The 11275-nt window shown below is 63.0% G+C and overlaps 1 pseudogene; it reads right to left on the minus strand.

The window, feature by feature from the left end:
* Nucleotides 1-2846: 2846 nt before the first annotated feature.
* On the minus strand, nucleotides 2847-10928 carry LOC119100317 (protein argonaute-2-like; annotated as a pseudogene).
* Nucleotides 10929-11275: the final 347 nt, after the last annotated feature.

An 11275-nucleotide genomic window follows, 5' to 3' on the forward strand; every position in this document is an offset into this window, starting at 1 on the left:
CCCTGATTCTTTCTCGTCCCGTTGCCTCCGCCGCACAACAAAAGTTGCCGTATGAAACTCTGCGGCACCATCCGTTTTCGGAGGACCGTCATGCGCACTCGAGATCAGAGTTCTCAGTAGCCTGGCGACTCATCCCGGCTCGTCGGCACACCACGTGTTTCCGGGTTTCCCGGTCCAGGCGAGTCATCCTGGGTGCGGGCGCATGAATCATTAACTGGGAATGTTCCCGCGCTCCACCGGTAACAAAATACACAACGAGGGCCTCAAGGTTACAACATTAATGGCTTCCGGAAGAGCTCATGTATCCATTTATCTCGCAGTCTTAAGTAAGTGCACCTTTTAATCTACCTCACAGAGAAATCTACTTAAGCGCATATATTAGAGATATCGGTAGGCATCAGCAGATAATAGCCGCGCTCTCGCGGGACATCTAACTACAGCTCAGCTGCCGTTTATAGCCGCTTTTCGAAGCGGGAAGTCCAAGCTTGTCCCCAGGGCGCGCCCTACCGTTACGGCGGCAGGTTGGTCGGTCGGGGCCCGCCGCAAGCCCCCGCAGGCGGGGCGCCGGACCGGCGCTGGGCGGCAGGCCGCATTGTAGGCGAAAACTGCCACCCCTCCCGCTCCGCTCTCCCGCACCACCTGCTGTCCACTCTCTCCCCCTCTCTCTGGAGCAGTGAACAGAGCCACTCAACACATCCACCCGTTGGACTGCGGTGAACGTGCCCGGCGACCGCCTGCGTCGCCTTGCACCGTGTGTAGACCGCCGTCGACCTGTGCTGCGCGTCCAGGCCCGCAGTGAGCAGCTGTGGCCGCGTGAGTAACGCCCTCGTGCGTGCGACTCCACACCTCACCTCGTCGTCGGTGATGCTCAGCAGCGAACACGCGGGGCGACTCTCGTCCGTTTATTGAGCTCCTACAATGCCGTTATTGTAATCTATAGTGCGGCTCGCCCCGGCAGCGAGCGGCTACGGACGTGGGGGGGGGGGGGGGGGGACGGTGAGGACAGCGCGCGCGGGGACGGCCAGAATATGCGGGCTCTGGCCTGGTATGTTTGGGCGGCGGCGGAGGGCGAGATCGGAACATGGCGGGGACGGCAACCCCCGTCGGCGTATTGCTGTCCCCTTGTGCGACTCCGTCGGATATGTGAGAGCGGTGCAGGGCGGCTGATATGACCGCCGGACGGGAGGCGGCTGACGGGTCAGGCGGGACCGGGGCACGGCACGGCCGCCGCTGCCGGGGCGCACGGACAACACGCGCGCCTCACCACAACCACAGCTAGTCGGAATAACACGCACACGACACGCATACGGACGCTATCGTTCAGGCGGCGAGCTACCAAGTTAACAACTGCCAGCTGGTTACAAAACGTAATCAAGTGAGACTAGCCTCCTAGCGGCGGCGGCGGAGCGGGTAGCGGCGTGACGAGGTCGGACAGCAGCAGAGCAGTGCGGGAGCACCAGCGCGGGCAGGCCGCGGCCGCAGCCGCGATTTCGTATCACTACAACTGAACATGATTGGACGGGGCGGCAGCGGCCGCCACCCGGCCTCCCGCACGCGCGGTGCCCGTGGCCGGCGCTGCTGACGACGAAATGACACCTCGCGGCGGATGATGCGGCGCCACCGCGCCAACACCACGTGGCACCGGGCGGGCACGCACACAAACACAACAAAACACCCATCTGGCAGTTTGCGCGTCACACCACGCGCGCGTTCGTCTCCAGCGGCGGGTAAGCGGAGCAGGCCGGAGCCGGCCGGAGCCGGCCGGAGCCGGAGCCGGAGCCGGAGCCGGAGCAGGACCCAGCCCCGGCCCCACGGACGCTACCCTCCGCGACGGGCACGGCCCGGAGCTCCGGTTCCGGCGAGCGGAGGCCACCCCATCCCGCACGAGGTGGCTCTACGTGGATCATTTGCACCAGCTATTTGCATCGCACCCAAGACGACACATCTCAAATTCGGCTACGTAATTCGCCCCTAAACGCATAGCGCACACTCCGTATTAAAACACGTCATCGATCATATAGAATGTTGCGATGGCGCGATTGCCTGGCCACATCTTTCTAACGCGATTCCACCAAAACTACCGTATCAAAACGTTTCGAATATCCCGTCTTTGGTTTGCCATGGGACTCGGCAGGGAGGAAGATAGGCGGCGGTGCGATCACAAGCAATTGCATCACGCTTGCAGCACCTCTGTCGGGGTGGGACAAAACAGGACAGATAATTGTAAGAAAACAAAACACTCCGCGCAGGGCAGAACAGCGGGCAGTCGCTGGGCAGCCGGACGGGGCGGCGCAGCGGGCAGTCGCTGGGCGGCCGGGCGGGGCAGTACAACGGGCAGTCGCCGGGCACCCGGCGCGGCGGCGGCACCGCTCAGGCCCAGGATGAGATATCTGTCACGCATGGCAGGACGACACGCACTCGAGCAGCACTGTGCGGGTGGCCAGCCGGGCGGGCGGCTGGCCAGGCGGGGCGGCGAGGCCAGGCCGCCCGATCGGGACGGCCGCCGGACGCGGCCGGGAAGAGGGGAGTGACCTTAGAGCAGGACGACCACGCTGGATACCCGCGGCACGTGCCCGGACAGCGCTGCCGGCGGCGGGGCGGCCACGCGCGGACGGCCGCGTGCGGGACAGCCCCATGCAGGACGGCGCGGAATGGAAGATGGGCCGGCATCAACGCCGGCGCCAGCAAGCCGGCGCCGGCCGCACCGCCGCCGCGGCAGCGGCACGACCCGCGCCGGGTCGCATCGCCCATGTGCCTCAGGTGACTAGAACCGCCCGGCGCGCGCTGGCGGCAGCCGACCGTTGCCGCCACGCCGGTGAGTGGCGCGTCGAGGTCGGTCGCTGCCGGCGGACAGGCGGCGCCACCGTCGGCCCACGACGGCGCGGCGGTGCCGCTCCACTATGTACAAATTGTCCCCTAGTCGCGCTGGCAGGCGGCGCCGGCTCGGCGAGTCGCCAGCAGACGGCGGCGGCGGCGGCGGAGGCGGTGGCAGCGCTCAGGCGAAGTACATGACCTGGTTGGTGTCCTGGTGGACGGTGACGGCGCGTGCCATGGCCGAAGGCGTGCGGTCGTCCGAGTTGCCAGACAGGTGCGAACCCTCGCCCGAGCACGACGAATGGTAGGTCGGGTCGCTGGAATGGCATGCCATGGGTGAGTCATGCATCAGACGCCGGCAGTCCCGCTTCTCCACGTGTAATGCACTTGAATATTGCAAACAAGCCCGCGTCATGTCGTAAGGAGACTGAAGCATGCATAATTCCAAACGGTAAGTCGCGCTTAAGCCCACCCAACATTAGTTTTCGGAACTTCTACCTCCGCAGCCCAACTATTCCTTCCCAAGAAATGCCCTCTGCCTTACTGTGTCCATCCTCGCAACGACTTGCACTTCCAGCGTCGATCCCACCCCACCACACTACTCACCAAGTCTCACTACGAACTAGGACAAATGTTGGTATGCTTCAATCCTAGCACAGACGACACGCGGCGTCCTGCCCGCTGTCAGAGCCGGCCCGGCGTCCGGAAGAGCGGCGCTCACCTGTCGTGCTCCTTCTCCACCAGGTGATAGCGGGCGCGGAAGGCCACCAGGTGGGCGTAGTAGGCCGGCGCCGGGATGCTGACGGAGCGGGTGCAGCGCACGTACGTGTGGCACAGCTGGTAGGTCAGCTGCTGAAGCTCATCCGAGTCGAACCGGTTGTCGTCCCAGAGCACGTGGTAGTGGCTGGGACGGGACGTGCCCTGCCGACGACGGGCCGGGTCAGCTCGGCTCAGCTCAGCTCAGCTCAGGTCAGGTCAGGTCAGGTCAGGTCAGGTCAGGTCAGGTCAGGTCAGCTCAGATCAGGTTAGCTCAGCTCAAATCAGGTCAGGCAAGGTCAGGTCAGTCAGGTCAGCACAACTCACCAGTCTCCACTGCCGGGCCGCAGAGCCGCAGCCGACTCACAAGTTGCGCCCCGCCGCACCCCACTACACGGGAAGGCAGCGCTACGTCCTGGAACGCGACTGGCCGGCCGTTCCGACTGGGTGGGAGGGCTGCGACAGACACAACGCAAACCCGCGGTCCCCAGCCCAGACGACGCCGCGGACGCCCGAGGACAGCCACGCGGCGGCGGCACCGGGACGAGTGGCGGGGAGCCCACCTGGATGCCCTGGTGAGAGCAGAGGTAGAAGTCGAACTCGGTCGGGTGCGTGATCTGCGAGTCGACGGTGGTGCCGGCCGGAATGTTGCCGCTCTTGCCGCTCTGCTCCTTCTTGTCGGAGCAGAAGAGGCGCGTGTGGTGGCGCTTCTGCACCACGATGAACGTGATGCCCGGCATGTAGTCCACCTCCAGCTTGACGCAAGCCTCGCGGATGGCGGCCAGCTCGTGCTGCAGCACCGGCTGGAACTGGCCCTCGGACACGCCGTCCCGGTACATGATAATCCGGTTGGGCTTGAAGTGGGTCGACTTGTAGAACTGGATGAGCAGCTCGCGAACCATGTAGCTCAGCTCCTGGATGATCTCCTGCGGGCGGCGACGGACATCAGACACTGCGGTGGACTGCGGACTGCACCGCCGTCAGCGCGCGCCACAATACTACCCAAGGCCGCGTGGTCTGCACACAGGACACGCACGGTCTGACCAGCACACTATCGAGGACTGCCGGCACCAAAGTAACGCCTTCAATGGGGTATTGTTCCGTCAAAAGACTCGCTCCGATAAGAGCCAGCAAATAGCAACGCCTCCAGGCGACTGACTGGCACCTGAGTCTGGACCCTCTCCGCCTGCGGGATGAGCAGCAGGGCGTGACACCCCTCACCTGCCCGCCGTCCGCCGGGGCGGCGGGGCGCCGGACTGACCTGGCGGTGCTGCTGGACGCGCACGGTGGCCGCGTACCGGGACGGGTGGCCGTCCATCGAGCCGACCACGGCCGCGATCGACGGCTTCTTGTTGTCGCCGGCCGGCGGGTGCGTCACGTCCGCGCCCAGGAAGATCACCGGCTCGTTGAACACCTGCCGACGCGAATGCGGGACGTCACACGCGCCGGCGCGCCGCGCTAGCGCCACCGAGCTTACCAAAGCATACAGCCGATGAGCATACACTGCCGGCCGTGGGAGGAGACCAGCGCCGGGCCAAAACGGCCAGCCACGCCACCCAACGCATCCGCTCACGCAAAGGTATGCCAGACGGACATCAGCCGGCCCGGTAGCTGACCTTGGGCCGGATGCTGGGCACCAGGATGCTGTTGACGCCGCCCAGCTTGACGTTGATCTTGAGGCAGAGGTTGGAGAGCGTTTGCGGCGACGTCTTGTTCACGTTTTTGGCCTGCACGCACTGAGTGGCGATGCCAAGCACCGTGTCGCCGACGCGCTTCACTTCGGCTGCAACGGAGCGCGCTGTGAGCCGACGCCGATGCTCCGCAGGCACGACACACGCAGCCTAGCGACCCCAGCGGCACCGCGCCGCCAGGCCAACACAGACGACACCACCACACACCACACCACGACAGCTGGCGGCAGACGATGGCATACGTCCAACGGCAGACGATGAAAGATGTCTAACGGCAGGCAATGACATACATCTGACGGCAGACGATGACAGACGTCTAACGGCAGGCAATGACATACGTCCGACGGCAGACGATGACAGACGTCCGACGGCAGACGATGACAGACGTCCGACGGCAGACGATGACAGACGTCCGACGGCAGACGATGACAGACGTCCGACGGCAGACGATGCCAAACGTCATCCATGACGTCCGGCCAGCCGCTGGACGGGAAGGCACGACCGCCGAGCGGCGCAGCAGTGCGGCCACCACAATCGTCAGGCGGCCCGGACGCCCGGGCGTCGGCGCGTCGTCGCCTCGTCCGTCGCACCCCGCGGCGCCGCCTGAACGCCCAGCGGGCGCCAGCCACCGCGAGGCACGACACACGCCGCCAACTCAGGGGAGGTGGGGCCACCGCACTCACCATAGACGGGCGTCTTGCCGGGCAGCACCACCACCACCAGCTGCAGGCCCTGGAAGTTGCCCTTGAGGTAGCTAAACATGGGCTGCACCTGGTCGGGCCCGGTGGCGTACTTGCAGAAGCACGGCTGCAGACGAAACAGGCCGCCCAATGTCACCCACGAGCAGGACAGTCACATGGTCGAAAGAGGCGCGGATGCAGGGTGACAGCGAAGCGGATCACAAGTGCACATACTGCACCTTCACGAAAACAACACCAGCACCGACAGATCTAAGCGGTGCACGAGCCGAAGCGAAACGCCCGGTCACCGGATGATATCGCTCACCGCGTCCGCAGAGACTGCACAGACCGTCCCGCATCTTTCCTCAAGCCGCGCCTCACCAAGACGGGCCGGGCCCGAGTCCGGCCGTCTCCCGCTCCGACTCCACCCCCAGCCGCTGCCGAAGACCTCGGAGGTCGGATCTCACCTGTCCGATGATGGGCATGCCGGCGTCGGTGGAGATCTTCTGCAGCTGCTGCGTGAAGTTGCGCAGCGCGTCCTCGCGCACGGTGCGCTGAGGCGCGAAGCAGGCGATGGCCCAGACGCGGATCTCGACGCCGCTGTAGAACTGCTTGCCGCGCATGTCCCAGACGCCGGCGTTCGGCACCGCCTGCTGTTTCGTCTGCGGCCCGGGGAGAGCATGGTCAGAGGACACATCCGGGCACGGGCAGACACACGGGTCCGGAGGCATCCGCGGGTCCAGTGACACCACCGGAGTTGGCAAATACCGCTCTACCAAACGCCGCAGGCCACGGTCGTGAATCTTCACCCGTTCATCATGCAGGGCTCATGCTGCCGTCCAAAGGCAACATCCCATATGTTCCTTTCTAGCCCTTTTGCGTTCTTTATGTCATCTGACTCGCCTTCTCATGCTGCATTCAGATATTAAAACCAATAGTTGAAATTTTCAGACTTTTAGCTAAAAGAATGGGCTAGAAGTTCATGAAAACTTCAGCTGATTGCTTACATAAACGAAATCAGCACGAGTAGATGAATCAGGTGACATAAAAAGTGCAAAATGACCGAAAATTAACATATGGAGTTTTACCTGTGGACGGCAGCACAGCCCTCCCATCTGCCAACAGGTCTGAACAATGCAGTCGCAATACCATAACACAGCGTGCAACAGAGCTGGCCGCTCAGCTTCACGCGCCTCAAACTGCCGACCTCCGCTTCAGGCCAGCAGGACCAGGCCGGGCGGTGCGCAGCCGCCGGTCCAGCTGACAAAGCCAGACAGCGACACCCCGCCTCCGGCCACTCACCCGTCCGCCGTACTGGACGCAGTCACCGGTCCAGTTGACAAAGCCAGACAGCGACACCCGCCTCCCAGCCACTCACCCGTCCGCCGTACTGGAGCCGGGGGCGGCGGCAGCACGCGGCCGCGCACGTCCATCATCTTCTGCTCGATGTTGAGGCCGAACTCCTGCACGTACGGGTCCGTGTTGAAGTCGGCCCACACCTTGCGGATGAGCGTGTTGATCTCGCGCTCGCGATCCGGCGCCGAGCGCGCCGTCGCCTTGATCATGGTGGACGTTTGCATGTCGGTCAGCTTCTTGATGCAGCGCTGGCCGGCCACAATGGTGCACACCTACCGGAAAAAGAGAAAATGGAGGAAAACGTGAGGGAGGTGCGGGTCACACGGCGGTGGACGGCGCCGGCCTCAGCTCACGTGAAAAGACGAGTCTCGACAACCGCAGTGCAGTGAGGCATTCAAGGGCCCATCGTGGGATCGGGCAGCCACACATCACCCTGTAACCCAACAGAGGTCCGTCACAGCCGACCTCAGCTATGTGAACACGAATCACATTGTACCTGCACAGGGTCATGCCCAGAAGTGAGCCTGTTACAGACCGTTCCGACAGGGATGAGCTGGGGGCAGGGAGGTCGACCAGGGATCGGCTGGGGGCAGGGAGGTCGATAGGGATCAGCCAGGGGCGGGGAGGTCGACCAGAGATCGGCTGGGGGCGGGGAGGTCGACAGGATCAGCTGGGGGGCAGGGAGGTCGACAGGGATCGGCCAGGGGCGGGGAGGTCGACCAGAGATCAGCTGGGGGCGGGGAGGTCGACAGGGATCAGCTGGGGGCGGGGAGGTCGACCAGAGATCAGCTGGGGGGGCGGGGAGGTCGACAGGAATCAGCTGGGGGCGGGGAGATCGACAGTGATCAGCTGGGGATGGGGAGGTCGACAGGGAGCCTGACCTGCCATCCTTGTGTGACTGACCTCGAGTGGCAGGTAAGTGTGCTTGTGCTCCTGGCCGACTTGAAGACAGGGCAGGTGCGGGAAGCGCAGCTTCATCCTATATTTGTCCAGGAAGTACTTGGCCACTGTGCACCTCCACCGTCTGGCCGTTGTCCAGCTGCAGCGGGAAACTGAAGACGCGCAAACATTCGCCGTCACCAACGCCTTGTGTGGGCAACACCAATGCCATTCACCGCAAAAGAAACGGAAGTCAGGAGAGTAGAGTCGCACAAAACACGCCCGTTGCCCGGTTGAAATAGCCACACACATATGGCCGGTGTTTCAAAACAGCTGCACCATCATGGCTAAGCAGTCACTTATTGTCGGCTGCTTAAGACCCACGCCTGCGGCTAACAGTAGGCTCTCCGCGATCGGGCTGGACACCTTCACCTTCATGCCCGCACGCCTTCACAGCGTGGGGGCATCCACGGAGAAGGCCGTGATCAGCTCGACTCACGACTGCATCTGCGCCGGCCGGCGCGTGACGTTGCAGACGCGATACTTGCGCCGCATGGTGCCGCAGTGCGTGATCTCGATCTTCAGCCCCTTGATCTCCTTGGTGAACTTGACACGCTGCGAGTCGGTGAGCGGCTTGCGCTGTTCGCTGACCTCGCGGATGTCCAGCACCTCGCACATGAACTCGATCACCGCCTGAGACTTGTAGAAGGCCGTGGCCGACACTGCGGCCGGAGAGGGGACGGTCAGCGCCCGCGCGCCAGGCTTACGCAGACAGGGGCCGACTGGAGCGACGCAGACGGCTCACCATGGCCTGGCCATCACGGAACTTATAACCCAGCACACACAGATGCTTGGCTAGCTCCCGGCAATGTTGCACGCGCTTGGGGCGACTTCACACTTACACATTGTGCGCCGAAATTGTGGTGATGGATGCGAGTCACATGATCAAATGCAGTCGGCGTACCCCAAAACCAAAATCATCATCATTACTTTTGGTGATGAGACGAAGCGACAAGATTCATCATTACAGGGAACCTAGGATACGCAAATGCCTGGTGTAAAATATCTTTCTCTTGGAAATCACCGCCTGATAAATGCAGCACATAACTGCGTTCACTTCCGACCCCAACCAAACCAAAAATGCCCCCCTCCCCCGACACAGCAAGTATTGGTACTGTGCCCTAGTAAATCTTAGGCACACTTGTAACCAAAAGCAAGTCCAATTACATGCTCTGGCTGCGGTCCCGTCGACAGACTGGCTAATAATCCCAGACATTCGAGCGACTTTTTAAGGCATCACGCACCAAGATGCCTGGTCACCGTGGACGAGAGGAGTGTGTGTGTGTGTGTGTGGAGGGGGACGGGGGGGGGGGGGGCATGCACAACGGGAGGCCGCACAGCAATGGCCAGCCACCCACCATCAATGTTGAGCATCATCTTCCACTGGCTGGGCCGGACCGACTGGTGGAAGCCGAACCAGACCTCGCGGCCGCCGCCCAGCGGGTGGTAGTAGCCCTCGGGCGCCGAGAAGAACGAGCGGCCCACCGGCGTGTACTTCATGGACGGCAGGTGGCGCATGACCACGTCCAGCGCCTGCACGGCGTCGTAGGGGATGGCGCGCTGGCGGCCCTCCAGCGCCTCCTCCAGCTGATACAGCGACACCTGCGCTTTCCAGCGGATCGACACGTGGAAGACGCGGTCCTTGCCCTCGCCGGGCAGCGTCACCTCCAGGTCCACCTTCTCCTTGCCGATAGGCAGGGGGTCGCGCGTGTACATGTTGCTCCGGCCGTCGAACACCGGCTTCATCGTGCTGAAGATCTTGGCGTACGCCTTCACCATCGTCTCGATGATCTCTCTGCGCGCGGAAGCGACAGTACCAAGCGTTAGGACATGCTGGTACCTTTCTTCAGAAGTTGAGAGCAGTGCACAAATCACCAGAACGCATGACATTCTGGCAGACACAACTAGGACCAGAACACAGCTACAAAACGTGTCGCTAGAAATCTCGCCAATACCCAGTGAGACGAACGCGAGCAACTTTCCAGAAATGCGCATGTTGTCCTCAATGGGCCATTTCACCCACCTGTTGACCTTGCGGGGGCATTTGTCCGGCTGGATGCTGACGTCGTAGTGGTGCACGAAGCCGCGCGGCATGGTGATCTGGAAGTGGTTCGCTCGCAGCTGGATGCCGCGGCCCTCGCGGCCCAGGTTTGGCCGTCGCGGCGCCGTGAAAGCTGCCACAAACACCGGGCCGGTGTCAGGGTGACGGCACGCGGTCCGTCCAACCCGCCCGACCGTCCATGGGCATCGTCAGGTGTCACAAAAAAGGTGACGCTCCCAGGCATAACAGCAGCCAAAATCTGCTCTTTCTTGTATCCACATTCGAGATTGACAGGAATTGTTTAGCCTTCTTCTCAACGCAGTAGTATCAAAAGAAGTAATAGTAGCTTTGTCCCTTGAAACCTTCTTCCCGCGGTCCCAACATTCCATCCCTTACGTAAGGGTTTCCACGTAAATAACAATCTATCCAAACAATCAGCAGCGCATGGCCTTCCAATGCATACAACATTCCAATACACCGGCTCGCTCAGCGGACACTGGGCCGTGAAGCGTGCACCGATCGTCGCAAACATCGCCCGCCTGCGTCCTGGGCACGCGAGCGGGACGTCGGCGGGGGCGCCGCGCGGCGTGCCCACTCACTGGGCACATCGGAGGCGAGCGCCGGAACGGGGGCGGCGACGGCGGCCGGCGGACCGGCCGGCTGCAAGCAGCGCGACGGTGGGTGAGGCCGGCCGGCGGCGCCACCGCGCCCGGCACGGCCGGCGGCGCCGCGCCCGGCTGCCCGGCTGCAACGCCAGCAGACGACGTCAGGCACTGCGTGCGGCCGGAGACAGGAGCACCGCGCCACCGGCACACAACGCATGTGACGGTCAGAAATGATGACAGCTAGCGGGACGAACACGGCTGCTAGGTACTAAATATGGGGGCCAGATAATGTACACTGCGACTGGGTGTCCTCAAGAAACATCAACGTGTGCCTGCGCGCAGCATGCAGTTGACAGGACCAGCTGTTACATGTGCAGCTGTTGGGTGCTCTAC

This window comes from Pollicipes pollicipes, unplaced genomic scaffold (genome assembly GCF_011947565.3).
Source record: "Pollicipes pollicipes isolate AB1234 unplaced genomic scaffold, Ppol_2.1 Scaffold_4881;HRSCAF=5763_pilon_pilon_pilon, whole genome shotgun sequence".
NCBI classification, from domain to species: Eukaryota; Metazoa; Arthropoda; class Thecostraca; order Pollicipedomorpha; family Pollicipedidae; genus Pollicipes; species Pollicipes pollicipes.